The 26425-nt window shown below is 37.2% G+C and overlaps 1 protein-coding gene across 23 annotated transcripts in view; it reads right to left on the bottom strand.

Moving 5' to 3' along the window:
* The window catches only part of HDAC9 (histone deacetylase 9), an 866113-nt gene that overhangs the window by 547960 nt on the left and 291728 nt on the right, over positions 1-26425 (bottom strand). For 3 of the 23 annotated variants that reach the window (XM_070509707.1, XM_070509711.1, XM_070509718.1), the window contains exon 1: positions 20303-20327. The exons of the other annotated variants lie outside the window; for them this stretch is intronic. The gene's annotated coding sequence lies outside the window, so the exon portion shown is untranslated. Of the gene's footprint in view, positions 1-20302; positions 20328-26425 lie in introns of those variants that run through there. 23 annotated transcript variants of the gene reach the window in all.

Below are 26425 nucleotides of genomic sequence, written 5' to 3'. Positions count from 1 at the left end.
GTGAGGTAAACTCACTCATCCGTGACACCGAGCTACCAAGAGGGCAGTGAAAGAAATAATTTAGGAAATTATGCCCTGGAAGTCTCACATTATGAATGTGTGAATCTGTCTCCGAGCTTCAAAGTTACCTCATTTGGGGAAAAGTTCCCTATATCTTCCCAAACATAAAAGACTTCTGTTTTTTCTTTCTTTCTTTGTGTTTCTAAGAGATGTTATATTTGCTCATTTTAATGCAAGTTTTGAGATAAAAGACTTTTGGGGAATTATTTTTAAAATTTACCTGTTTCTTAAGTAACCACTTAAAATAAATTGTTTTGTGAAATTATTCTAAATGTGGAATAATTTTCTGAAAACACTAGAGAATGAATTACCCAAAACAGTGTTTCTCTAGTCCCTTAACAATATAGTTTTCATTAAGAATACACAAATCAGAAGGGTAAGGCGGGATGGGAAAGAGTGCAGGAGGAACATTTTGAACAGCAAAAGTGAAAGCAAATCAGGGTAAGACATCAAGGTGACATAATGGTGTGTCTGGCCACGTCCACATTGTAGCAATATCTTTATGTTAGCTGTTACTTCTGCCTGGAATGCTCCTCCATCATATCTTTGCACAGCAGCCTGTTTCTCATTCAAGTATCAGCTTAAATGCCACCTCCTTGGAGGGGCCATTCTTGACAGCTTGATCTAAAGCAGGCTTCCAGGTACACTTGACTGCTTTACTTTGTTTTAATTTCTCCTGAGCCACATTACTACCTGATATTTTCTTGTTCGTTTTATTCAGCTCCACTCTACCCCTAAATTAAAACATGAGATCTGTAAGAGCAGGAATCTTATCTTCTTATCTTTCTTTTTCACAACTGAGTCCCCATGATCCATGAAAACGTTGAGCAGACATGAAATATTTTATAAAAATTTGTGGAATTAATGAATAAACAAATAAATTAATGAAAGCTTTCACAAGAGTTTACTTATCAATTTTATGAGTTACTAGTATGAAAAATCATACCTGGAAGAAATGGAATTACCACTGATACAAGGCTATAGATGAAACCATTAAAAAAGCAGGAGCTCTGTTTATGGTAGATTATTATACCAGGATCTAAACTTCAAATTCAGAGTGATTTTCTAAGATTTTACTACTACAGATGATGTGAGCACAGCAAACTTTGATACTGTTAGCTCCAGCAATCACAAAAAGTAACACGAGAGAAGTCAGTGATTTCTGCAAACAAAATAACTACAGGAAGTACACCTATTCCTGGGCCTGAATTCAGACTTCATGTCAACAGTCTAGAAAGATAAATAAATCATCCTGGGTAATCAGATAGTGTGCTTGTCCCAAGTGCGGGAAAACTACATTTAGGAAGAGAGTGTTTGTTCCTGCCTGGCCTTCCAAACAACTCAGCAATTTATCTAATCTCAGTGGTTTATGAGTTTTGTTTATCTCATTGAGGTCCACTTCTCTGTCCCAAACATTTCTGTAGAACAGCAGAGCTTTTCGTTTTTACAAAATGGGGGCTGTCCTCATGGTGCCTGTGCCTGAGGCTGGAGTCTGCAGGTGCAGGCCTCCAAGATTCACGGGCAGCCATCGCTGGAAAGCTGCACCCTCCCCCAAGTGCAGGAAACAGGCTGCAGGAGCTTTTCACAGTAATGGTGAACGCTTGTAATTTTTAATGAACCTACCCAGTGACATATCCTTGCAGTTATTTTCACAAAGAAACCAGAACGCTTTTATAAAAATGGAAATATTTTTAGGAGATCTTAGCAAAAGAAAAGATTTATTAAAAAAAAAAAAAGATCCTGCTTCTTCTGGAATGTCTCTTTTGGTTTTCAACCCTCTTTAAAGGTCTAAAAGGCTTATTTCAACAACAGAGTATAATTTATCATTAGAAACAGTCTTCTCTTTAATAAAAAGCTCTGTATAATAACAGGAGCAATAAATAATGCATAAAATAGAGTCATCTGCTCCTCTTTGGAGATTCTGAATAGTGTCTGGAGAGGAACATACTGCCACATTTGGAAAACACTGAAACTCATCTTCTCACTTGGAGGCAGTGGAGCATGGTCTTTGACACAGACCTGGAGTCTCGTCCATAGCTTTTCCTTTGCTGTGACATCTTGAGTAGTTATTTAACTTCTTTAAAACTTAATTTCTTTATTTGTAAGAATAATGATGGCCACCTCACAGAGTTGTTGTAAGTTTTGAATGATACAACATATTTCTTAGTACATCGATAATAGACAATTGTATTTATTATCATCATTGAAATATTATATTATTAATATCATCATTGAAAAGGCATTTTTCTCACTGGCTGTGATGGTTAACTTTATATGTCAATCTGACTAGGCTAAGGGATGACCAGAGAGCTGGTAAAATACTATTTCTGGGTGTGTCTACAAGGGGTTTCTGGAAGACATTAGCATTTGAATCAGTAGACTGAATAAAGAGTATGCCCTCATCTATACTAGTGGTTGTCATCCAATCCCTTGAGAGCCTGAACAGAACAAAAAGGCAGAGGAAAGGTGAATTTGCTCTTTTTAGCTTCAGTTGGGGCATCCATCTCCTGCCCTCAGACATCCTGGTTCTCAGGCCTTCAGACTCAGACTGAATTACACCACCAGCTTTCCATTTTCCAGCTGGCAGACGGCAGATTATGAGACGCTTCACCCTCCATAATATCACGTGAGCCAATTCCTATAATCAGTATATATACATTCTGTTTTTCTGGGGAACCCTGACTAATACACTGGCCATATGTTCGTGACAAAGAGAGAAGGCACCAAGTCTATTCCTTCTTTCTTGTCATACAATAAAGAGAAGCAGTATTGGGAAACAATCAAAATCAATCATCAGTCTCCAAATACTGCTTATTAGTATTGAGGAAAGAATTGAGTTGCATAGCTACTACGGAGTAAAGAAAGGAAAGAAATATAAAGATAACCCACGTTAACCATTCACATATGTCCCATTGTCCGTAAAGATTCTATGAGTTGCAATGGGCGGAGACGCTATCCTCAAATAAAGGATGCTCAAGAAGAGAAGCATTACTTGTTTTCCTGAATAAAGTCTTATGGTAACCAATATTTGCATAACAAAGGGTAGAGCTAAAGTATTTGAGCATAGCCAAACAGTTGTTTCCAGACTACTGGAGTACCCAGAGCAGTAAAATGAAAATTTTATGGGAAATCAACATAGGATGGACCACTTGTACTTTTGTCAGGTAATGTCTTTAAAAAAAAAACAAACCTTACCATCCATCTGTCATCATAATAAATTCAATAAAGCATGGAATTTTATCACTAAAAATGTAGGAAGGATATAGTAAAAAATAAAGTCTCTTAAATGGAATAAATTTAGCTTTATAAAAAACTCCCTATCTTTTTCTTATTCTTCTATGGTCGGGTGAAAACATCCTTAAAAATAAGTACTCATTCATGAATATAACATTGGGAACCAGCTACATAATCTTTTAGATTGCCCATAATCATTTTATTTCGTTAATTTATTGAAAAAAACTTTAGTTGTTTGTATGGCTGTAGTTTTTCTGGTTTGTATGTTTTTATAATTCTTTAATGAGCAAGTTTTTATTTCAGAAAAGAAAACTATTAATATAAAGATCTATCCAGTAGCCAAAATAGTAGGATTTATTCTCCTGAGTTTTACTCTCTGAGGCTGAAACTTCAGAGTCCAGTCTCAAAGTCTTCCCTCTTTAGCTCTGCACCTAGTGTCAGAGAACTTCTGCTTTCAACTTGGATGGAGTCACAAGAACTGAATTTAATCTTCTGCCTGAACCAACTAAAATCCTGAAGCAAACAAAACTCAAAAGTGAAACAATGGTTTTCAAGATCCTGAACTTGAGGCAATGAAGAAGAGTAATCTTAAGAGATGGAAAGCAAATGAAGTGAGCCCTGCAATTGTTCAAGTTTGTTGCCTTGAGAGAGTTTCTAGGTGACAGTACAGGAAGGGAAAGCCCAGGAGGAGCCTGGTGAACTACCAGACTTGAGAAGAGAGATCTGAGATTCCAAGGAGAATAAGGCAGCTAGAGTTTTCAGGACAGAGCGTCAGAGGGAGGAGGGCTGTGAAGGGATAGAACTCTGAAAATCTACAAAGGGTTTCCACTAAGTACAGTTACGTGTGGCATAACGTTTCACTCAATGATGGACTGCATATAAGACACTGGTCCTCATAAGATAAGTACCATACAGCCTAGATGTGTAGTAGGCTATACCATCTAGGTTTATGTAAGTATACTCTATGATGCTCGCACAATGACAAAATCACCTAACTACACATTTCTCAGCTGCATTACAGTTGTTAAACGTCAAATGACTGTATTCAGCAGAGTACCAGTCACTACGGATGTGTGAAGAAACTGCCTGAGGCAGGGGAAAGAACCACTTGAAAAACCTAGAGGTAAAAGTGACTAGCACACACACAGGCTAGGATTAGTGCCTGCCCCCATCCTCCAGACCAGAAAATCTCATAATATAAAGAGGATTGGGAAGAGTACCCAGAATGGTGTTGTGTCAGTACTGGGAAATAATCCAAAACTAAACACTGATCTAGTCCTGCCAAACAAATCTTAAAAGCAATACCTGAAAGGATAAAACTGTTTACATGTAACTTTACTGTATTCTAGAACAAAGCAAGATTTATAGGAATACAGAAATACCCAGCACCCAGTAAGTTAAAATTCACAATGACTGGCTTCCAATAAAAATTATCAGGCATTCAAAAAAAGCAGAAAAATATGACCCATAGTGAGGAGAAAAACCAACCAATTGAAACCGACCCAGCACTGAAACAGATGTTAAAATTGACAGACAAGAGACTAATATAGTCATTAAAACTGTAATCTATATGTTAAAAAAGCTAAGTGGAAATATGAAAGAGATAAAAAAGACAGAAATTGAACTTCTAAAGGTCAAAATTACAGTGTGTAAGATGAAAAATACATTGGATGAGATAAACACAGAGCAGACAATACAGAAGAAAAGGTAAAAAGACACAGAATGTACAGAGTAACTAAGATAAGAATGAAAGCAGATATCTCACTGGAATCAACATGAACAAGCACATAGTGCAACAACTTGCTTAAAATTTGGAAAAGAGAAAACACAAAGGTGACATCACTACAGATTCTATAGATTTTACAAAGATAATATAGCAATATTATGAATAACCTTTTTCAAATAAATTGGACAACTTAAGGAAAAGGGAGAAATTCTTTGAAATACTAACTACCAAAGTTCACTTAAGAAGAAATAAGCAACCTAAATAATCCTAAATCTATTACAGAAATTCAGTATCTAGTTTAAAACATTCCCACAAAGAAAACTCCAGGCCTAGATGGCTTCACTTGTACATTCTAGCAAACATTTAAAGAAAACATAATATCAATTCTACACCACTCCTCCAGAAAACTGAAAAGGAAGTAATACTATCCAGCCCCTTCTAGGAGGCCAGCATTACCTTGATATTAAAACTTGACAAGGGTATTACAAGAAAAGTATAGATTAATATCCCTTTTGAACACAAATGCTAAAATTCTAAATAAAGTTTTAGCAAATTGAACAATATATTGAAAGAATAATACATCATGACCAACCAGGGTTTATCCCAAAAATCTGTGGATGGTTTAACATTTAAAAAGCAATCAATATAATTTCCCATAATAACAAACTAGAAAAAAAAAAGACCAACAACACATTAAAGATACAACAATAGGGGCCAGTCCTGTGGCCCAGTGGTTAAGTCGGCGTGCTCCACTTCGGCGGCCTGGGGTTTGGCCAGTTCGGATCCTGGGCGCAGATGTGGCACCACCCATCAGATACTGAGGTGGCGTGCCACATAGCACAACCAGAGGGATCCACAACTAGGATATACAACTATCTACTGGAGGCTTCGGGGAGAAGAAGAAAAAAGAGAAGACTGGCAACAGACGTCAGCTCAGGTGCCAATCTTTAAAAAAAAGAAAGTAAAGATACAACAATAGTATTTCTATACTGAGAATCTCAAAACATACACAGATACTTTGAGCTTCTTCAGAATGAAAACTTTTAAATGGTCTCTAAGGGATACATCTGCAAAACCTTAAGTAGATATAGCTGCTAGAAAAATCTGACACTGCATAATAAGTTCCTTGAGTACTGCTTTCAGACATTTCCCACCACCACAAAAAAAAAAAGAAGAAATCAAGACAAGCAAAACATGGAATCAGCATTGATTTAAGAGATTAAATTTTCCCTCTCATCATTATGAGAATGAAATAAACCCAAAAGATATTAGAGAGTGCGGCTCTTTATAAAAAGTGCCTCACTAATCATTTTATCTGTCAGCAGCTAAATACCTCACTTTAATTGCTACTGGGCCAAGGAATGAGGGCAGTGCAGATTGGGGAGTGGGTCCTGAAGGATGCACAAGGGCTGTTGAAACAAAGGAGATATTCCTAGCAGTGGCTACTGACTAGCCAGCGTAGAAATATTTCAATATTTTAACAACTAGTACAACTGTATCAGTGTGAACTGGCTGAATATTAGCCCTACAGACATTCCAGTTCAGACGGGAAAACAGATACACATTAAGCAATTGAGAACTACAACACAGTCTATCAGCATCACCTCTGATCTAAGAAATAACTCCACTAGAAAGTCAGGCAGAGCAGTGGACCAGGAGACAGGAGAGCAGAGCAGCTTGGACCAAGTAGCAGCTGTGTAAACTCTGTCAAGTTACTTAATGCCTCTGAGCATGAGTATTCTCATCTGTAAAATTAGGAGAAAGAGATGGTAAAACAAAGAGAAGAAGAATGGGGAACTACAAAGTAAGGAGGAAAAAAAGAGGCAGACAGGTCATAGAATGAAGAGGCAAGGTAGAAAGGCATGGGAAATATGGAATTAGGACGAAGTATCAAGGGATTTAAATAAGATTATTCTCTAAAATAAGGATGGAGAGAGCAAGAGGGTGAGATAAAAAAGCATCAGCGTCAACCATCCTTTACTTCCCCATTAAATATAAATTCAACCAGAGTAGTCTCTAAAAATAACAAATAGTCTGTCTTCAACTTTTTGTCTTTTTATATCTAGTTTATTTCACTTAGCATGACGTTTTTAACCTTCATTCATATTGTAGCATGTGTCAGAACTTCATTCCTTTTAATGGATGAACAACATTCTGTTGTATGTATACACCACATTTTATTTATCCATTCATTTCTCTTTTTAAAATTTTTTGTTGAGATATAATTGACATATTATATTAGTTTCAAATGTTCAACATAATGATTCGATATTTTTACATATTGCGAAATGATCTCATAAGTCTAGTTACACCATCACCACAGATAGTTACAAATTTTTTTCTTGTGATGTAACTTTTTTCAAGTTAAATTTTTTTCTTAATTTCTTCTAAGAAATATTTGCATCCACTATAAAAATGTTTTTCTGCATAAAAGAGCAAATGTTGACATTCTGACTAGACTGCCCACATACCTTGTTTACTTATAATGAGTAGACCACCTAACTTCAAAAATAAAGACGCAAAAATTTGTGATATATAAGAGGTCATTTCTTTCCTTGTAATTTCTTTCTTATGCAGATCAGAAGATATTTTAGGTAGCTTATACAGTCAGTTTTAGGTAGCTTGTACAATACATTTTTGGCCAAGGCAAAAAAATGAAGGGTGGCGATAAAGGAGCTATATCTCCCATTATTTGACAAGAATAAGTACAAAAGTTACTTTTTTCTCTTTTTTTGTTCCTTTAATGAACATTTTCCTCCAATCCTAAATTTAAGAATTTATCCTGTGAATCATATAAAAGTGAAATTGGTCAATATGTTTGCTTCATCTTGACAAAAGTACAATAAAATTTTTTTCTTTAACACATGAAAGAAATATGAAGGTTTTGCTTAGTTCAAATATTTTTCAAGTTGTCACTTCAATACATTTAAAAAATAAATGTCAACTAACCATGTTTTAAAAATTCTTAACTATTTTAATATCTCCGTAGCAGCATTTGAGTTATGGTACTTCAGTTGTAAAATGTCATTCATTTACTTCTAATTTCTTCCCTCTGGTCTTCTAAGTTCCTTTGAAATAAAGTTTCTCATGTGTGGTCTTAGTCTGAAATGAGTTTATTAGCAGTTTTATTTACATATCACAATTGGCTTACACAATATTCAAGGAAAAATAAAGAATATTAAACTATTCTTAGTTTAACACAAAGACATAGCATCTACCACAGAGCTAAATATTATCATTTAATAACCCAAATGTTAAATATCTTCAGTTTTCTGCAGCATAAACACCAGCCTCAGTTCTACTCTGAGATATGAGGTGCTATTTTACTCCCGTAGCTGTCTAAGTACACAGAACAGTGATTCCCCAGCATTTTTAGTATACCCTTTATTAGGATCTATTTGTCCAAGTATCCATTTATTTCAAAGACTTTCCCAGCAGGCAAATTTTGTAAAGTAAGAATTAATACGGTTTCATGTGTTTTATAAACAAAGACATGTAGTAGCCAATCAGAGCTTCTACTATATACGAGAGGTTATCACACTGCTGATGTAACGATCAAGAGTGAAAAAGCTCAACAGTTTAAGTCCTGTGCAGCCCTAACTGGAGTAAAGGTATTAATGGTAGGACCTTTAAATATTAATAAGAACACAAAACTTTAAGTTGGTGGGCCCTTAGGGAGCCAGAGATGGTCTCCAGGTAGCAATCATTAGTTCCAAGAATTCTGCTCTTTTTACTTACAGTTTTTTAATTGACCTAGAGAGCCAGCAGTATATTGTAGCTATCACAACTTTTTCCTCAAATTGTTTGCTATGTCTGCATTTCCTCCTGCTCTACCTTCCTTTTATGGTATCATTTCATGAAATACCAATTCACAGTGGAAATATTTATAGGAAATTATATACTATTATTTTGCATGTCCTTCAAATCACAGTGATACCTTCCCTATTTACTTGATGTTAAAACTAATGAATGCTTTCAAACGAATATAGTAGCAGATATACATTACTTACTCAGAAGTTTTACGATTTGCTTCTTAAGCTAAATCATATTTTCAATTAGTTAATCTGAAGATGGTCATATTTTAAAACCTTGAAGTGACATTTATCATTGATGTAGTTTAAACTGTTTCATATTATGCTAGTTTCTAAAGTTTTTCAAATCAATACTCTTAAATATGGATAAAGAAAAAGTAATTATCCATTTCATTATACTATTAACTTTTTCAAGTGTCCTTCACTTGTTAGACTGTAATTTCTTCTAATTTGTATATAATTTTTATCTCACAGGAAAACACGGGTCTATGTGTCCTTATCACCTGTGGCATGTACTTTTTATTTTGAATAACATTTGCTTTGTTTTCTGCCATGTAGTAAGGAGCTCAGGCTTTGCAGTGAGTCAGACATGGGTATTGGTGTCCTAGTCATGCAATGCCCAGCAAGTTTCTTCACTCCTCTGAACTTCAGGGTCCTTGTCCAACAGGGGGACAATCATTTCTCCACCATAGGCTTCCTATAAGGCTAAGTGATGCAAATAAACCATTATAAGACACATGGCACAAAGCCTGCCAACCAAGCTGCAAGCAATCACTACCTCTATCCACTACAGTCCTGGGGACGCTTTCCTTTGCTGAAACCCTTGCCTCAGCCTCCTCTTCTGACTGGTATACTCTATGTGTTACTCTATTTGTTTAATAGTTATTACGGTTATCTCAGTGAGTTATTTTTTGTTAGTTTTTCTGGCTAAGAAATAAAGAATATATAGTATAAGATAAGACATACCTCTACGACTTATTTTTAAATAATTTTTTCTCCTAGACAAGCACCTAGTGAAAGACTTAAATTTGGAAAGTGGGTACCAATAGCTCTTGCGGACTGACTTCAATCTTTCCTGAAGGTGAGGTACCCACCAGCACTTTGTGGATACACCAAATACACTAAGCTGGAAATCTTGGCTTATTAGCTTATTAGCACTTCCCAAACATTGACAGACAAGCCTGTACTGCAAACTGCTTCTTGCTGAGCAGCTTAGCGCCTTTTCACTTGGCAAGAAATGGATTTCCAAAACTAGTCTTTGATTCTCAACTACTTCCTTGACTGAATTATAATTCTCTAGAGCTGTCTTCTTTTTTTTTCCCACATCTTTCCTACAAAATGGAATTTGCTTCCCATAACCCTCACCAAAACAGTGCACTTGTGGTAAAGCTTATATTTACCACATTTTTAAAAGACTATTTGCTTAACAAGACTATCATTTAGAGTCCTTTTTCAATTAAAAAAAAAAATTTAAGATAGAAGCCTTGAAATGCATCCCCATTCCTACACTCTTGCATTTCGTTAAGTCAAAAGAACCTATATTTCTTCCTTCCTGAAGCAAAATATACTTAAGGAAAAATAAAAATAAGTAAGGTGAAGGAAACATATATTTGAAAGAGTTATATTCCTTTCAATTTTATTGTATGTTTTATTCCTCTATTGTCACACATTTGAAAATGAGATTTTAAAAACTAAAGAAAGCTATAAAATTGATTCTTGAGTCCTTATAAAAATATAGTATCTTAACAGTATTATGTATACATCAGTGTGTAATTGTCATGCTCAGAAAGCATTCTTTGTCAAAACAAAGCACTACAGATTCTTGGCACACAGAGTTTTGGTGACAAGGTTCTTATGACTGATGTCAGAGCTAAAAGCCCCAACAGTATTGTCCAACCAGTACAATTTTCTTTCTTCATTGCTAACATGGACCAATGCCCTATCGTTTTTTAAAAGAATGAATTTCAAGAAAGATTCTGTTTCTCCTTCTCAGCAACAAATGGATGCAGTACCTTCAACCTAAAGCACTATATATTCACCAGTAGAGCGAAGAAACTAAATCATAATCTAGTGTTTCAAAAGAACTATTTTTAGATTATGATTTAACTTAAACAGAAATTCCCCCCCAAAAATGGGTAAAGAAAAACGTTAATTAAAAATTAAAAATAAAACAAGTACTTTCTATTGTTCATTTTTCTACACTTAATGAAAACCAATTCATTTCACTGCAAACCCAATTACACAGCTACTTCTAAGATTTTGGAGAAAATGGCTAATTTAGCCAATATTTGAGGGGTTTTCCCTAAAACCACATTGAAAATACAAGAAAGTATAGCTTCCAAAAAACTACAATCATATCACTTTTTCCAAAATTCAGTTTATTGTGTGTATCATATTGCTAACCATAGTACATGTCTTTATATTTCCTGACAAAAATGTGAACTCAAAAAAAGAAAATATACTAACATTTAAATATAATGCAAGCATAACTAAGCAAACATCGTCTTCTTAGGGGAAAAATTAAAACATCAGATTTACAGCATTTCATGTGGTAGAAGCAACCTCTGGAACAAGGGCAGTTTCCGAGGGTTGAGAGGTGAATTCAGAGGGTGTCACAGAGCTTTTAGTTAGTCTCAAAGAGGTACCACTGTGGCTAATTATTTTCTTCTATGCTTCTGTCTATAAGCATTACACTTTTCACTTTTCTATGAAAAAAGAGCCATAGTTAATGAGAACCATAAAGATCCCTTAATCAGCTTATATTGTGAAAGAGTATTAAAGTCTCCACTTTCACAACAGGCACATGAAATACACACTTTTATGATATATTACTAGCACAGGAACTTACATCTCTCTCCCCTTGAACCACCTGCAAATTTTAATAGTCATGTATCGCCAGGGTACCAGAAACTCATAAAAGTTTAACCTGCTAATTAACAAGTAGGTTAAGCTCCAGTCCTGTACCATAATTCGTTTGCTTCCAAGGCATAGTCAACAAAACCTAGAAAATATTCCCTTGAATTTTTTTCTCCAAGGCAACTATATTGCAGGCCTGATTCCTTACCAAGGTTACCAAGAAATAAAAGCACACAAATAGATATCAAAAATCACGTCCTTATGAAGGAAATAAAGTTAGTGAAAATGTGGAGGTTGAAAAATGGATTTGATTATCTCCAAAAAGCTGCTACCTGAAGGGTTTTATTTGGACTAGGTTGCTCTGGTTTCAAAATCAATTTGTACCTTTCCTGGTGGTGTTGCATTTGAGGTCTGTGCTGTTTGTTTCATTCTGCATTAGAAATTATTATATATTCACTAGAACTGTTTATGTAAATATCCAAACCATGATCCCAAATGTGGGGCTCACAAAACAGAAATCTAAAGAAAGCATTGCAAGAAAGAAAAAGCCTCCCAATTCTCTCCTGTAACAATGGCGATGGCTACTAACAACATTCCGATAAGATGACTTCAGGCTATGTAAGCTTCATAAACGGCCCATTAGTGTCAAGGCCCTTGGTCTCAGTCCCAGCCCAACTAGTCACACTAGGAATTACTACCATATTAAGAAATTGGTTATTTTTCTGAACTTATAATACCAGGCAGAGGTATTTTCTTTTTCTAGCATTTTATTTATGTGAACTAACCTCCTAAGAGAGTAATTAAAAGATTTATGCCAGAAAGCTAGTGGAGGTATTATATGATGTCTGATTTTTCTGTGGCTTAGAGGATATCTGCACGTGTAAAGGCGAACAGACAGCCAAAAGTTAGGAAGTGGTTCATTCATTCATTCTTATTTTGAGTGCCTTCTATAACTGAAGAACTAGGTATAGTGATAAAAAAGATAACACATCCCCGCCCTTGTGTATCTGATAATCTAGTGACCATGAGGCTGGTTCTTCAATATTAGCTGATTTTAACAGAATTCGTTCCTTCCCAGCATCAAATTGACAAACTAATAATAATAATCAGTATATATTGATTACCAACTTTTTGCCAAGTATAATGCTGATAAGCCTTCTATATATATCATCTCACTTAACGTTCCCAATAATTTCATGATGCAAGTACTATGTAAGTATGAAGTAACTTAGCTGTTGACACACAAATGAATATGGCCAGAACTCAAACCCACTTCTGGTAGACTCCAAAGCATTTGTTATTATGACTTCATTATCTCTCCTTGAACAATAATTTAGGATCCAGTCTTAGAAGTTCTCAATCTACCCAAATAAAGAAATTTTCTGTAGAACTTATATTTCTAGACAAGAGGAAACACAATAAGATTTCCTTTAACAACTGAGGATAGCAGCGTCCTTTTCATTAACCATCTCCAGAGCACAGTCCTAAATAGCATCTAAAAACCAGTTTTTCCAGCTCTACTATTGTTCTATGGAACGGATGCATCCCCAGTGCTCTATCATTTAACTCAAACACTTCATAGAGTTTTGAGAATTTGAACTGCATGCAATTCACTAGGTGCCAAGGCATATTGTCCTAGAGACTGTGTGAGCGATGGGACTGGTTTATTGTCAGAGATCTTACTTGCTGAACTGACCAATCACAGAAGGCTGGGCACTGACTTTGAATCTCCTGTTCCTGTTTCCTGTTCATACATTATAAGATTCTTTGCCTAAATATATGTCACGCTACTTTTACATTTGTTACAGTAGCTTAAGACCTCGCAATGGAACGAATAGAGAAGCAAACTTTTAATGTACAACATTACTGTTCCTGCTAAACAGGGACGACTACTGCAGGGGATGTTCAAAGAACACTTTCCGTCGGCAGAGAAGAAATGATTGTTGGGTCACAAAAAAGAGACAATCAAATGTTATTCTAGAAATAGAATAACAGAAGTTATTCTAGAAATAGAGCAAATAACTCAACATATAGGTCAATAAAACCTGAAGATTAGGAAAGCTGAGTCTTCTCCAACAGATTGAGAGGGAACTGAGATCTAGAATGAAGAAAAAAAGAATCAGATCTTGGACTTTGGGAGATTTGGAAAGAAATATATACAGTGATCAGAGATTTCAATAAGAGACTACCTAAGCCGAGTCCTAGATTTATTGATGTACCTTTAATTGCTTATTGACATATAGTTTATATAGTTGTATAACTATTTTCATGCATGTAACCAAGCTGTCTCTTTTGACTCATCAAGAAGATTCATTATTTCTAGAAACCTAACTTGGGTGAATAATTTTAAACAATTCATATTTATGTAAATGAAGATAGTCCTTCTTTGCTGTGTTATTTTTAATAGCCAGAGAAAGAACTAGAGCTAGAGAAGAGGAAGGGAGAGAGAGAGAAAACAAAAACAAAGAACCTAAAGCTCTAGCCGTAAGGGAAATATTACATACATTATGGCAGAGTAACTAGATCAAAATTAGGCACTCAAAAAAATTATACATAAAGGTGTTTTAGCAAAAATGCTTGTCTTATGAAAATGTTAGAGGAGAAAGTAGGACAACATTTTGCGCTCACTATATTCACAATTATGAAAAAGTCATACAATATTGAAAAAATTAAATGATTTATAAACCAAAATGATACTCTTGGTCATGAGAGTAGCTATATTATCAGCATTTGTTAAGAAGGTGTTTTCTATTCTAAAGACTTTAGATAACATAATTGTATTCCTTTTATATTTAAAACATACATTTACAACCAACAGCAGTCTGAAAATAGTTGTTTATGTGACAGCTTCTTAATAAAGCCCAGAGGTGAGGGGAGGCAAGTTATCCAGAAGTCTGGCAGGAGCAAAGAAAGGTATTGCCAGGCAACCAACAGTAGATCTAGCTAGAAACCAAGGACAGAGAAGCTTTCCACAGGCAACAGAGCAGAATCTATCTTACCCTTGGCACAATGATTTTGGGGTGTTTTTTAAATTGTTTTTGTGCTACAAGTTGAGGTGCAAAAGGTGAAGATGAGATTAAATTATTGTCAAAGTTTTACGTATTTTAAACGAAGAAGTCCAGGGGCCAGCCCTGGGGCTGGGTGGTTAAGTTCATGAGCTCCACTTCAGTGGCCCCAGGTTTCTCTGGTTCGGATCCTGGGCACAGACATGGCACTGCTCATCAGGTCATGCTGAAGCTGTGTCCCATATAGCACAGCCAGAGGCACTCACAACTAGAATATACAACTATAAACTAGGGGCCTTTGGGGAGGAGACGAAAAAAAAACAAGATTGGCAACGAGGTTAGCTCAGGTGCCAATCTTTAAAAAAAAGAAAAGTCCAAATGTAAGTATTCTAACACTATCAACTCTGCCTTATTTCCTTCTCCAGCATATTTTTCATCACTTAAAAATTGTCCTTGAAGCCAGCCCGGTGGCACAGTGGTTAAGTGCGCACGTTCCGCTTTGGTAGCCCAGGGTTCGCCAGTTCGGATCCTGGGTGCAGATATGGCACCGGTTGGCAAACCATGCTGTGGTAGGCATCCCACATATAAAGTAGAGGAAGATGAGCACGGATGTTAGCTCAGGGCCAGTCTTCCTCATCAAAAAGAGGAGGATTGGCAGCAGTTAGCTCAGGGCTAATCTTCCTCAAACAAAAAAAAAAAAGATCCTGTACTTTTGAATGCAATTTTCTTTCTTTTTCATGTCCCAATTTCCACTACCTTTCTGAAAGGATAACCATGTAAACTGGCTATTGTGTTTCAGAACTGATGAACAAGAGTTGCCTAATATGGGGAAGAAAGGAAGGAAAATGGCTCTTCCCACTGCTCCCTGGCTTACAGGTGCTTCAACACTGACTATGCTGTATTTCCATTTGGGAAATAACAGTGAGTAACAGAGAGAGGTGGTTGAGAAAACACACACACACACATGCGCACACACACAAACCTCTGGAGAGACACTGAAAAGCAACCTAGAACAGGAATCAATAATCAGAATTAGATGTGCCAAAGGAATAATTGGAAAACCAGAATTATAGTTCTACATGTTTAGGTAACAATAGCAGTAAAATTAGCCTGCAGCTAATTTGCTAGACTTCAATTTGTCACTCAATAGATAACTTTTGGTGAAATAACTAGACATTAAAAATGAATATAATGTCACTGTGTTACATGGCATTACACTCATAGTTTTATAAGTACATGAGGTCAAAGCAGAATTTTAACCACATATATTGTCTCACCCTATTGTTTTCTGACAAAACCCTATTCCTCTTCTGTTTCCTGTATCAGCCTTTCCATTCCTCCAACATGCCACATTCCTGCAGTTCTCAAGACCTTCAAAAAAGTTTTCCCTCTGGGGCCAGCCTGGTGGCACAGAGCTTAATTTCGCACGTTCCGCTTCGGTGGCCCTAGGTTTGCTGCTTGGGATCCCAGGTGCGGACCTACGCACCGCTTGTCAAGCCATGCTGTGGTAGGCATCCTACATATAAAGTAGAGGAATAAGGGCATGGATGTCAGCTCAGAGCCAGTCTTCCTCAGCAAAAAAGAGGACGATTGGCAGATGTTAGCTCAGGGCTAATCTTCCTCAAATAAATAAACAACATTAAAAGAAAGTTTTCCCTCTGCCTGAAAGGTCTCTCTCCTCTTCACTAACTCATTCTAACACTAACTCATTCTTCAGGTTTCAGCTTGGAGGCTACTTATTCACAGACGCAAACCCTGACCTCCTTAGGTTGGGTCAAGTTTTTGTTACGTACCCACATAGCAAGCTCTTCTTTTCCTCCTCAACACTTACGGAATATCTTAATTACATTATTTCCTTCTATAATTATTTGACTAACATATGCCTTTCTCTTGAAGTCAAGAGCTCTAAAGGTAAGAACTCTTTCTGTCTTACTCACTACTGGTGCACCAGCTCCCAGCCTGGGATATAGAGGTACTCAGTAAATGTTTATAGTGAGGCCCACTCACCTACAGTTCACTTACTCATTCATTTACTCACTAATTCATTTTGCCATTCAATTCTAACAAATATAAATGGAGCAATTACTGTGACTAGTTAAGTCTGTTTTTCCTCCCACCAATAAATTATTATTGATCATATCATGAAACCTAATATGCCATTCTACAGTAATGACGATTTAACCATAAGAGTGACTGAATTTCATTATTGTATCTTGTATATGTTTCTATTTGAAGTAAAATGGAAAATTAGCAATATCTCACTATGTAAGGATATACCTCACTGTATTTATACACTTAACTGGGGAACTTAACTCTGTATGCACACACAATCAATATAATTCTCTGCTCCAAATTTGTAAATAAAGAAATTCTGTCTGCAACTCTCAAAACATGCAATCAGATGTACAATAAGAAGTGAAATGTAAACATATTTCCCTAAGCCACTAATTTGCTATCAAGCAAGAGACTTTGAGGATCAAGCCGACTCTGACTCACAACTATGCAATTCTATGATTGCGTGTGCTTAAGCCATAAGCCAGCGTTTTCTATAATCACTCTGTTTAGAACATCGGATTTCCCATGAATTTTTTTTAGACTTGCTATGCCACCCAAAATTTTCTCTCTGAAGGTAAATGTAATGTATATAGCATTTTATTGAGTTTGTTCTTGAAAGAGGTGCTTAGCCAGTGAAGAAGGGCATGAAAGCAACCTTTAATTCAACTGTTTTAGGTGCTGCTATCCATACAAAATTCATTCTAACCATCAGCAGTCCCAAATATGAACCAGTCCTCCAACTCCAGATTCATTATCCACATTGCCACAAGAGTGAGTTCTCTAAACCAACTATGTTATCATGCCTCTCACATGTCTGAAACCTTCTGATGGTGCTCTAACACATTCGGGATACAATTCAAGTTCCTTGGCTCGGCAAACAAAAGCATCCACGAACTGGCTCCTGTCTACCACTCAGGTTCACCTCCTACCTCACCCAATTTTGCACTTTATGCTCCGCTGATACTGAAAAGTTCATGGTTCTTCTTACTCACCATAAAGTCTCCTGCCTTGGTGCCTTTGCTCATGCTCTTTCCTCAGCTCAGAACTCACTCCTCTCCTGGTTGGTACTCTTACTCGACCTTCAAGATTTACTTCAAGAGTTCTTTCTTCCAGAAGGCCTTTTCTTAGCTCATCATCCCAGGCTGGGTGACTTACTCTGTTCCTCAGAACAACTGGAGACGCCTATATTGTATTTATTACATTATATTGATGATCTGCTTCCCTGTCATACTTCTGACTAGTCTACAAGATCCTTGAGAACTGATGAACAGGAAAGGATGTCGTATTTATTTATTTATTTATTTATTTTTGTGCCCTCCAACCCAAGTCAACCATGGTGTTTACCACAAGATTCATGCTTAATAAACATTAGTCATTTCCTTTCTTAAAAAGATACTTAAGGAATTTACAAAATACATCAGCAGGGAAGAATGAGACAAGTACATAAATAGTGGTAAATTGGGAAATAAATATGAGAAGTGTCATAAAGGAGTTCATGAATAAAGGCAGATGACAGTGGAAAGACGAAATAATAGATTGAAAAAAATCAAGGAAGCCTTCCTAAACAAACGCTCTATTTGAATTGGGTCTCTCAAAATGCGTAAAATCTTGATAGGAGAAAATGGAAAGACGGTCAGAGGAAACACCTGTATTAATAAAATCCCAGAAGCAGGTAATGACAGATTGTGAAGTATGAGCAGTAACTCTTGCCAAGAGAAGTATAAAGCTGGATAGTGTGGAATAAAAATGAAAAGGAGGTTAGGATAGGGCTTAGAGCATGGGGTTTCTTTGAAGGTTCATGCAATTAATGAGTTTAGTCTATAAGATGCAAGTATAGCAAAACCACTGCAGATTTTTGAGCCTGGTTTTGACAAGAGGAAAGAGAATTGTTCATTGCCTATCTAATGCTGCTGAAGCATTAGAGTTAGTGCCCGTCACCATCACACCACTCCAGCTCTAGCACTTTGAATATGGCTCAACAGGAGACACAAAGTATTGCTATGCAAAGCATGAAGATCCCAGGTTAGAGAAGGTCCAGAAGAGCTGGGTCTGTTGCAGGAGAACACCAGCATCCCAACCCCCAGTACTTCTGCTCCTCCCTCTTCTCCCCAACTACATTCCTAAATGAGGTAAACAGCTGTAGAATCCTGCAAAAAGCTGTACAATCCTGTAAAGCAACTACGCAAGGGTGAAAAGGGATATCTAATAGATGCGTAAAGATTAGGGAAAAGCCATCCTTTCTTTGAGTACAAATCCCTTTCATGAGCCCTGGAAGAGACCATTAGGTCATTTTGTTTCTTATTAGCCTGTAAATTCATAACCATGCCACACTTTAAATAAACGTACAATACTTCATGAAAATTCCTACTCCTAGCAGTTTTCAAAGAGCAGATATTTGACACGCCACAACCAAAAGGACTAAAAGTAACAAAAGCTGGGCAAAATATAGGAAAATTTATTTCCTCAAGAACAGCCAAAAACAGCCTAAAAGTAATTAAGTTTAGATTTAAGAGTTTCCCATCATTTTCATACCACAACTAAGGTTTCTCAGCCCAGCTTATGCAAACTGGACTGCTGTGTTTGTTTAACATCTGATAGTTTAACTCAAACTTTCATGCCATGCCCCTCTCCAATAGGGAAAGGAAATCTAAGAGGAAAGTTACTTTTGCAAAATGCAGACTTGATTTACATGACACAATCTCCAGTTCTTGAAGGAGATGATCAATGAAGGCTACTTTTCCTCTTCCGGGCCTCAGGACTAACTGCTTTCATCATACTTCTACCTTCTTGTTCCTCTGCCTCACCTATCCAAGAGCCCTAATTCATCTCCATGCTCCTCCACTTGACACACAATTCCACATACAAATCAAAGGAGGGCTCTCAATTTTTCTATGTCTCACTGGTCATCATCCTCTCCCACTCCAGAAACTGTCCACTAACCTCCTATTCACTCTCTTTAGGTTCCCATCCACACCTGTTTTACACCTACTCAGTGAATGTCTCCGTGTTCAACTTCACAGTGAAATTAACAGTTCATCTGATGGGAGGGAACACTGCCAACCCTGGGCTCCCACAACAATACACTTGTCTGACTCTATACCCATTCTTACTACTTGTCTCCCATATTATTAGTAGGATGTATTTTTCTCCCTGTCAATCACTATCCCAATAAATTCTATAGCTGTTGAACAGCAGTGTATCAGCAACTTTATATGTTTCTAACCTGATGATCCAAAGACATCTCTCACAACTACACACCACATGCCTTTACTTTTTTGTTGTTAAATTGAACTTAAAAAGGGGAAATTTCTTTGGCTACATCTGTCCAAGGCCATATAATTTGTTTTTGTCTTTTCACTTTCATCTAAGAGATGGCCCCAAAGTAGAATTTTATTTCTTCTATCTAATGTTATCACCTCTGGGTATCCACACTAACCAATTAAATAAAAATAATCAAAGAAAGACTCGCCCGCCACCTCTCCAAATCCCTGCAGTTTCTGATTCTTCCTTTGGGCTCTGAGGGGAATAGGCCAGTGTAAGGATGTCCTGGGTACCTTTAAACGAGGATGGTAAAAAAGGGATCCATGACCCCATATGTAACACTGCTGCTGTGCATCCTTGCCATTCCCCAGCCTGAAGAAGTAGAGAAAGAAATGTGACTTCCAGCTTCTTGAGATGAGAGCTGTCTGCTACACAGGTGCCTGGGCGTGTTATACAGCCCTGCTCCCAAGTTCTTTCCTGGAAGGTAGCCTGTGAGTATCCTAGAGAGACAGAAGGGGTGTGATGTTCCTCATTGTCATACTCTGTAAGACACACAGCAAACACTCTGCTGAACCACAAGGGAAGGAGCTCTATTTTTCTTGATTAAAATGTTCCCCTAATGCTCCTCTGAGAAAATATGATGCTTGGGGAAAAGGAGCCTTGCGGAGGAGGGCATCTTATTTGAATGACATCCCCTTTCTGGGTTGCTATGATATGTGTTGCCTCACTCACGTTTACTACTGTGAGGTTCCCTCGTCAACAAAACAACAAATGAAAGCTGAGTTTTACTATGTTTTAAACAATGAGTGCCATTTGTGTCAGATTTTTAATCTATATTTAGCTGAAATTTTTCATGAGTTTTAGTTTTTCTTTCTATATCTTTTATATCTCAGAAATTTTTGTTGTTTTAGTAGAAATCTGTAAGAAAAAAAATGTCACTTTTTTTCCTTTTTGTGACACTGCGGATAACTCTCACCCTTATAAATTTGGTAGAGAAAGGTGGGTTTTTCAGTTTCCCCATATTGTTTTACTCAGTACCACCTGATAAAAAGCTTATAGAAATTAGCTTTGCCACACACCACTGACCTGCGGAGTCATTTTTCAGCTTCATGAACAAGTCCAAAGGAGAGGAAATTATTTTTTATTAACCAGGTACTAAAAACTAAAGCCTTTTATAAGGGTTCCTTGCTTCTTTCCACTGAGACCAGTGGGCAAAGGAAAAGAAATCCACTGGCAATAATTTTGCCCATAGGCGGCTTTATTAAAATCTATAAGGTGAAATTTTTTAATAGAATCAAATCATCATAAAATATGTTAGGTATTTATGGTAAATACAACCATTATTATACACCTTCCTCCTGTGACACCACCCTTGGGAGAAAAGGATTTTGTGTGTTTCAAAAATGTGCTATTGTAAGGTGCATTTGGGTTCCTCTAGTTAAGGTCAAGTTGCATTTTCCATTATAAACCCGTTTCCAGGGGTTCATTACTTTGTCATAAAATCTGCTTGGGGCTGAAATATGGCATATAGAGTCTTAGCTCAGCAGCATATTCTTTTTAAAAATGTATCAGAATCGGCTAAACTCAGTTTAGTCCCACTTAAATAATAAAATTATGACTGAAATATATCTTAAAGAATCCCATGGGCTAACACAGCTCAACCATTGAGTTGAGCAAAGCATCACACCTACAAGCTCATGTCTTTCCACTTGTCAAATCTAAGGATCTATAAAGTCCACCACATTGCTTCTAAGCAAGGAAGGTGGCAAATATTTTAAGCATTGAAAGACAAAAGAAAAAAAAGAAAAAGAAGCTCAACCCTAAGGAAGCGTTTTACTTTCTGTTAAGGTTTAATGTAAGAGTTTTCTAAGAATAAAATTTTATTTTGTTTCATCAAAGTTCACGTTGGAAATACCTTCTTTTCTACAGGAAAAATAGGAAAATATTAGTTAAAATATAAGAAAAATACTAAATCAATCGGAAAACTGAAAGAGTTCCTTATTAAATTATACTCATCTGCGATACACCTTTTTTGACTAGTGTTCTAAATCGTTTTTGCTTGTTTGAAAACACTGTTAGTTGAAGAAGGGCTGTACATTGAAGCAGTTGTAGAAAATAGTTATAAGTTGAAGCTACAAAGGGATATCTTCTAGAATTAGGGTATAGAAATAAATTATGCCAATCTGTAATACAAATTTACTTTGGAATAAACTTGTAATTCAAGATTTTGTAGTGTAACCTTGGACAATCACTTAATCCCAGTGGGTTTCAGATTACCCACCGGTAAGATGACGAGTTGGATTCATGATTACTGGACTCCCTTCCAGTTACCTCATCCTAGGGTGAGGCATACACACAATACCTGGTTTGGAGGTCTGCTTATTTTGTACCTTGCTAAAATTACATCACAGGAAGCTCCCATCTTGGCCTTCCTGATCTGTTTATTAATACAAATCAAGTCAATAATAATTGGACCCGTGGAAATTTTTGTGTTTTGATCTCTGATGTAAACTTCACTACAACTAACTTTTTGCTATCAAGTAATGGAGAAGGAATATCACAGAGAATGTATTTCCATACAGCAGAGTGCTTAAAGATCACTTATATTTTAATTTTTCCATATATTACATGAATTTTAAAAAGCATATTGCATTTCTGAATGATGTCTGGCTTAAGTTAACGTTAAAAGAATTTTGCATTCCCAAAGACATTCATTAACATAGGAAGCAGGGGAACCTAGAAGTTTTCTCAGGAGGTGGTGGTTGTTAAATTTTCCTCAGTCAATAAAGTGAACGATCCACCTGCCAAAACTGCACCTAAGGAATAATCTCTATGCTGCTCTTACTTGATGAAGAGTTTTATTGATTTCAGACTGCTTCTTCCAGATTCTGTGACGTTTTTCTTTCTGTAATAAACAAGTGTTTGCCTTGCTTCTCACTGCATTCTGAGGTGAAAATACACTAGTATGTTCACCAACAAATTCCTTTTATTTTTTTTTAGTTCATAAGAGTCTCCAACATTGTGAAATTTCAGTTGTGCATAGTTATTTGTCCATCACCATATATATGTGTCCCTTACCCCTTGTGCCCAACCCCAACTCCCCTTCCTCTCTGGTAACCACTAGTCTGATCTCTTTGTCCATGTATTTGTTTATCTTCCACATATGAGTGAAATAATATGATGTCTGTCTTTCTCTGGCTTATCTTGCCTAACATAATACCCTCATGTTCCATCCAGGTTGATGCAAATGGGGCAGTTTTGTCTTTTTTGTGGCTGAGTAGTATTCCATTGTATACATATACACACCATGTCTTCTTTATCCATTCATCAGTCAATGGGCACTTGGATGGCTTCCACATCTTGGCTACTGTGAATAATGCTGCAATGAACATAGAGGTACATAAATCTCTTTGAATGGTTGATTTCAAGTTCTTTGGATAAACACTCAGCAGTGAATAGCTGGGCTGTATGGTAGTTCTATTCTTAATTTTTTGAGAAATCTCCATACTATTTTCCATAGTGGCTGCACGAGTTCGCCTTCCCACTAGTAGCGTATCAGGGTTTCCTTTTCTACACATCCTCTCCAACATTTGTTATTTTTTGTCATGGTGATTATAGCCATTCTCATGGGTGCAAGGTGATATCTCAATGTAGTTTCGATTTGCATTCCCTTGATGGTTAGTGATGTTGAACATCTTTTCACGTGCCTATTGGCCATCAGTATATGTTCTTTAGAAAAATGTCTGTTCATATCCTCTGCCCATTTTTTGATGGGGTTGTTTGTCTTTTTGTTGTTGAGTTGTATGAGTTCTTTATATATTTTGGAGATTAACCCCTTGTTAGATATATGATTTGCAAATATTTTCTCCCAGTTGGTGGGTTGTCGTTTTGTTTTGTTCCTGGTTTCCTTTGCCTTGCAGAAGCTCTTTAGTCTGATGCAGTCCCATTTGTTTATTTTTCCTTTTGTTTCTGTTGCCCAAGTAGACATGATATTCGAAAAGATCCTTCTAAGACAATGTCAAAGAGTGTACTGCCTGTATTTTCTTCTATGAGTTTTATGGTTTCACATCTTACCTTCAAGTCTTTGATCCATTTTTTGTTTTTGTCTATGGCAAAAGATACTGGTATACTTTCATTCTTTTGCATGTGGCTGTCCAGTTTTCCCAATACCATTTATTGAAGAGACTTTCCTTTCTCCCTTGTATGTTCTTGGCTCTTTTGTCAAAGATTAGCCGTCCGTAGATGTGTGGTTTTATTTATGGGCTTTCAATTCTGTTCCACGATCTGTTTGTCTGTTTTTGTCCCAGTACCATGGTGTTTTGATTACTATACCTCTGCAGTATATTCTGAAGTCAGGGATTGTGATGCCTCCAGCTTTGTTCTTTTTTCTCAGGATTGCTTTAGCTATCTGCCAGTGTCTGCTCCTAGTTCTGCTCCCAGGTTGCACCAGCCATTATGCTTGGTGGGCAGGGCCTCCCCACTGGATCCAAGCCAGAGCCACTCCCTGGGAAGTGATCACATGGGGGCTCAGGGCTGCTGCTGTCTGCTCCCCAAGTCGTGCTGAGGCGTGTTCCCACCCTTGGTGCTACAGTGGTGTTATGAGCGCTCCAGCCGGGAGAGTAGTCACATGCATGCACTGGGCTGCCTGGGAACCAGAGACTGCTCACCTATCTCCACCACCTCCCCGGGGGGGTATTCCATCCACCTTCAGGTGTATAGGTGCATCCTGATGTGTTGTGTGGGTATCCTTTGCTGATCAATGAATGCCCATTTAGTTGTAGTTTGAAGGGGGAGAGACAAAAGGAACAGCTCACTCCACCATGCTGCTGATGTCACTCGCCAATTTTTAAAAAATATTTTCTATTGTTCTTTTTGAGGCCCTTGCCCTGCTAGCGCTGAAGAATGTGCGTAGTTGGCCTACTGAAGAATCCTGTACTGTGGGTAATTCCACTGACATCATCTCCAGCCTGGGGATCCAGGGGGTCAAGACAGAGAGATGGTCTCCTGACCCCACATAAAGCTGGGCGTACTTTGCCCTTCCCTGTCCATAAGGAGGCCTGCACTGAGCCTGGAACACTTCCCCGAGGGCCTGGACAGGGCCAGTGGGAGGGCGTGATTTAAAGTTGGTCTGAGTTGCCCCTTCCTGGCTGCAGCCAGGTCGGCTGAGGTGATGTGAGCTTGGCTTTCACCTTTGCTCTCTGCCTGCTTTCCAAATTTCTTAATTAACTTAGTGCTAATGTGTCAATATCATTTTCCTTTCTTGAGAAACATAAACTGTATGAACTCTCATCTACAATTACCACTTCCTTCTGCCTCTGTTCTCTTCCACACACCTTCACCCATTTATACTGTAAGCTTTTATTCTATTTCCATTCATATCCATTATCTCCCTTAATCACCCACTTTGGTGCATCCCAAATCTATTTCCTCTATTCCCTTCTTGTTCTTCCCAAAGATAGGAAACAAAAATGATTTTTTTCCAGCACAGCATGGAGTTCTCTCCTTAGAAGGAGGTGGGGGGGTGGGGCAATGTGGGAGGGAAGGCATTATATCATAAGTCAAAAAAGGAAAAAATAAACCAAAGGAATTTGTCTTAGGACAAGATGACAGCAATCAGTCCAAGATCATTCTATCATCAAAGTAAGCAAAAACGAATCAGGAGAGCTTCCATTTCCAAGGAGAACATGCTAACGAAAGTACTTTTCCCAAGTAAAATTCCAGTATTTAGCGGTCTTTAATGAATTGGCTGAACACAATTATCACCACTATTCAGACATCTGGAATTTTTAAGCCTCGTCTCCATAAGGGAGTGTGAAACTTGCGGGCATCATCTCTTAATAGTGCCAGTCAGGGGTAAAAAATTAACACCTTGATCTCTACTCTTTAAAACAATTTACAGGGATAGGATTGAGTTCAACTGAAAAGGCAAGAAAGCCTCAAAGGGTAAATAAAGTTACAGAGGAGAATATATGCGGAAGGGATGGGAGTAGATAGTATCAACTCCACTTTGTTTCTAAGCTGTTGGGGATATTAATAATCTATTTGCACATCCTGTGTCTCATGCAATGAGATGAGCCCATCTATACCACTTCTTTTTCCCTCTATAACAGCACCATGCTAATACCTGCATATAAAAAATCTTATACATTTTTTAACATATTAATTGTTGTCTCCCTCACTAAAGTGCAAGTTCTATATGAGCAAGGATTTTGTGTTCTTTATTCATATCTACTTCCAGTGTCTAGGAGAGTGCCTGGCACACAGAGGCCCTCAGTAAACATTTGTGGAAGGAAAACAGGAAGGCGGGGAGGGGAATGAGAGGGAGTTTTGGAGAAATGACAAACAATTTGACAGTCACTGTCAGGACAATCTACTTAACTAGAATATTATTAAATGACTGCCTTTTCCCTACATCC

Source organism: Equus asinus, chromosome 1, assembly GCF_041296235.1.
Source record: "Equus asinus isolate D_3611 breed Donkey chromosome 1, EquAss-T2T_v2, whole genome shotgun sequence".
Taxonomy (NCBI): domain Eukaryota; kingdom Metazoa; phylum Chordata; class Mammalia; order Perissodactyla; family Equidae; genus Equus; species Equus asinus.
This window is presented reverse-complemented; position numbering and strand designations above follow the sequence as displayed.